The sequence below is a fragment of the Triticum urartu genome, chromosome 6 (assembly GCF_003073215.2).
Source record: "Triticum urartu cultivar G1812 chromosome 6, Tu2.1, whole genome shotgun sequence".
NCBI classification, from domain to species: Eukaryota; Viridiplantae; Streptophyta; class Magnoliopsida; order Poales; family Poaceae; genus Triticum; species Triticum urartu.
In genome coordinates, this window is record NC_053027.1 from 424203291 (window position 1) to 424207401 (window position 4111).

Below are 4111 nucleotides of genomic sequence, written 5' to 3' on the forward strand. Positions count from 1 at the left end.
AATGCCGGATTCAGTGGCTCTAAGTCCGGACAGTAGAAGAAGCCGTTCAAAAAGAACAATTCGGGCCCATCTAGCTTGGACCGCATACTTGATCGTCTGTGCCATATTCACGGCACCCCACACAAACCACCCAATTATAATAACAGATATTGTTGGGTTTTTAAATAGGTCAGCAAGTTAAATGCTGAAAACAAGGATAAGGGATCGCAAAGCAAAGACGACAACGAGGGGCCCCGGCCGCCGAACACAGGGGGACAGAAGAAGTCCCCCCCACAAGTCAAAATGGTGAACATGATATACGCTACCCACATCCCGAAGAGGGAGCGCAAGCGCGTGCTCAGGGACGTCTACGCGATAGAGCCAGTCGCCCCAAAATTTAATCCATGGTCGTCATGCCCGATCACTTTTGATCATCGGGATCATCAGACCAGTATCCGTCATGGTGGTTCAGCCGCACTGGTTCTGGACCCAATAATTGATGGGTTCCACCTGATGCGAGTCCTGATGGACGGTGGCAGTAGCCTCAACTTGCTCTATCAGGATACAATGCGCAAAATGGGCATTAACCCATCGCGGATCAAGCCCACAAAGACTACCTTTAAAGGAGTCATACCGGCCATAGAGGCCCGCTGCACGGGCTCAATCACACTAGAGGTTGTCTTCAGATCTCCGGACAACTTCCGAAGTGAGGAGTTAATCTTCGATATCATCCCCTTTCGCAGCGGCTACCACACACTGCTCGGACGAACCGCATTTGCTCGATTCAATGCGGTGCCACACTACGCTTATCTCAAGCTCAAGATGCCCGGACCACGCAGCGTCATAACAGTCAATGGAAACACGGAACGCTCCCTCCGCACCGAGGAGCACACCGCTGCCTTAGCGACAGAGGTACAGGGCGGCCTTTTCAAGCAGAAACTCAATTCGGCGGCTGATCCCCCGGACACTGTCAAGAGAGTCCGAACCATTCCGTAGAAGGACAGCTCGGCTCGTCAGGAGCTCGACTAGCAATTTGGCCTCTGTCCCAGTCCTGACCAAGTGGCGACAATTGTACCACACGTACATAATTACACACTAAAAATACCATGGACACGGATGGAGGTATAATCAGCTTGTGATCCGCAATACGGCTCGACTGCCCCGGACACACATAATTTCACTATTTCTTTTTTCCCTTTTTTTACAGGCCTTTTCTGGCGGCTTGACCATCGATTCTTTTCGAAGGATAAAAACACCAAGGCGATAAGAAGCATGGACGTACTGGGGAATCTTTAGGTGGTTTCTTTTACGATCCCTTTTACCTGTTTTCAGGACCCACACGCAGCTCTCCCTTGGTTAAGGCATAGTAAATAGCCCTCTGCTTATTGCACTATTTGTATAAATGCGCTTTAACGCACCAATGAAATTATCATAGAAGCAGTTTGCGGCCCAAATTTTACAGCCCTAGCTTACCACTTGTTCTTATTTTGTTTCCTTTTTGTCTTTTCTTTTCTTTTCTAGTAACTTTATCAGACAACACCCGTACACTCTGGTGCGTTTCAATTTTCCAGGGGCTTCATAGCGCCCCACAATATGGCAACAAAAGTCCGAACACTTTTACAGTACAGTTCGGCACCCCAAATTTAGCACTATATGCATCGGCTCTGAATCATGTCTTTGCTTAATAGTTGGGTTTCCCGGCTCCTGTGCTTACTACCTTACGTTCCGCTGTATCGGCTAGGGTAGTAAAGCGAGAACTACTGCGATTGTGCCCTGGTTTACCCAAATGAGCACCTCAGTAGAGAAAGCCAAAAACTGACTATCATGATACGGCGCGAGCCGGTCAGCTCTTCGGAGGTCTCAAATCCTTAGAGATTTCTTCCGCATTACGCGAAGGATTGGTACTTGCCCGATCAAGTGTTTACAGCATCGTAGTCCGGATACTAGGGGCTACGCCTATATTTCTATTTGTCAAACTCCTATGGCTAAGTGAGGGTGCTAAAGCTGTATAGTCTGATTGCCTGGTTCGTCGCGCTAAACACCTCCTTCAAGGACCAAACAATTGGATCAAGAGTGTTTAGATTACATCCCGAACACCCCCGTATTTCCTACGTGGGGGCAGAAGCCGACGACTGGCCAACTCTCAGATTTCACATAACACGGTCACACAGGAGGAGAAACTTTTTAACAAAACATTGCATTACATAGTGATTTTGTTTCATCATACAAGGCAAAGACAACATGAATTTATTCATTCAAAAATAATGTCATGCCAACATTGCGTTGCTACAATGCGAGACCCCTCCAGTACATCCGCAAAATACCACTCGGGCTTGCGGTGCTCCTTGCCCTCTGGCGGCCCCTCGGTCGTCAGTTTGACGGCGTCCACCTTCGCCCACCACACCTTGACACGGGCGAAGGCCGTGCGCGCACCTTCAATACAGGTCAATCGCTTGACGACGTCCAGCCGAGGACAGGCGTTCACCAGCCGCTTCACAAGCCCGAAGTAGCTGCCGGGCATAGCTTCGGCAGGCCACAGCTGGATTATCAAATCCTTCATGGCCAGTTCGGCCACCCTATGCAGCTCAACCAGTTGTTTTAGCTGATCGATGAAGGGCACGAGATGCTCTGGCGCAAGGTATTGCGACTAGAACAGTTTCTCTGTTAAGCTCCCTTCTTGGGCCCGGAAGAACTACGCGGCGTCGGATACACTGCGCAGGAGATCTGCAAATGCCCCTGGAGAACTCCGAATCCAGGTTAGTAGGAAATATTTCTTCTTCACATACTTGCTTTGCATACTAAATGCCTTACCCGCTGCGATCTTCTTGGCCTCCTGGATCTCCTGGAGGGCACCTTGGGCTTCAACCCGGGCCACTTCCGCGCTTTGGGGAGCCTTTGAGAGTTCGGCCTTTCGAGCCGAAACATCTCCCTCCAAGGCCTCATACTTCTTCACAGCATCTTGGAGCTCTTGCTGGACCTCATTCAGCCTGGCCTTAAGCTTCTTACGAGCGGCCTGCTCCTTGACAGCTTTCCCCTCGGCTTCGGCCAGGGCCTTTTTCAGGGCCTCAACCTCAGTCGTCACCCCTACACATATCATGACACTACGATCAGTATACATCATTTATTCTTTCTGAATACATAGAGAGTCACTACATACCTTGCTGGTCCTGCAGCTGCTTCCTCGCCTGTTCGAGATCCTCTTCGGCCCGCTCCAGTTTCTACTTTAGTCCGGAGACTTCGGTAGTGTGAGAGGTCGCGGCCAGCAGCGACGCCTGCTTATTCACATAAGACACAGTTTCGTTAGTTTCCGGTGAAATTTAGTTGATCCTCTGTCCGACTTTTCTTTCCGAACACCGGACAGTGTCTCAGGGGCTACTGTCTATATTGGGATTTTCTCGGTTAAATGCTGCTTACCTCAAAACATGTCAGTAGGCCGCTGCAAGCTTTGGTCAGTCCGCTCTTAACGGGCTGAACCTTCTCAATCACCATACCCATAAGGATATGGTGTTCTTCCATAATGGAAGTGCCTGATAGCGCTTCCAATAGATAATCCGGCGCCTCTGGTTGGACAGAGGTCGCCAGCGGGATGGGCACGCCTCCTTCTCTTGAAGGAGGCTGCTTGTCAGACTCCGGGGCCGTATGGGTCTCCTTATCCGTGCTTAGATGGGGGACGAATTGAGCATGGCCCCCATCGTCAGTCTCCATGGGGGCCTATTCCCCCATGTGTCCGGCGGCCGAGGTGTCGCCCTCCGGCGCTGCCATGACGGCCTCCCGAACCTCTACCTGGCCTGGGAAGGTCCTTTGGGACAGCACCTCATCGTCTCCCTTGGCCTTGGGAGAGTAAGCGGCCGTGGTGTCTCGCTGGCCATCTCCTTTGAGTCCAACGAGCCTCTTGATGAGGATCGCTGGGAGCTGTCGTGGGCTGGACTGCAATGACATTATTAAACCATATAAAATACTATAAGGTGGAGAGGCCAGATAAATGGATGTGTACGGGTTCTTAGTACTCACGATGCGGCCAGGGGCTTGTTCCGGGGGCGTCGCTCCGGACTGTTGTCGATGTCCCATGCGGAGCTGCCCACGGGAGGGCCTTTCCCCTTCTTGGGCGCCTCCGCCTCCAGATTTGTGGAGG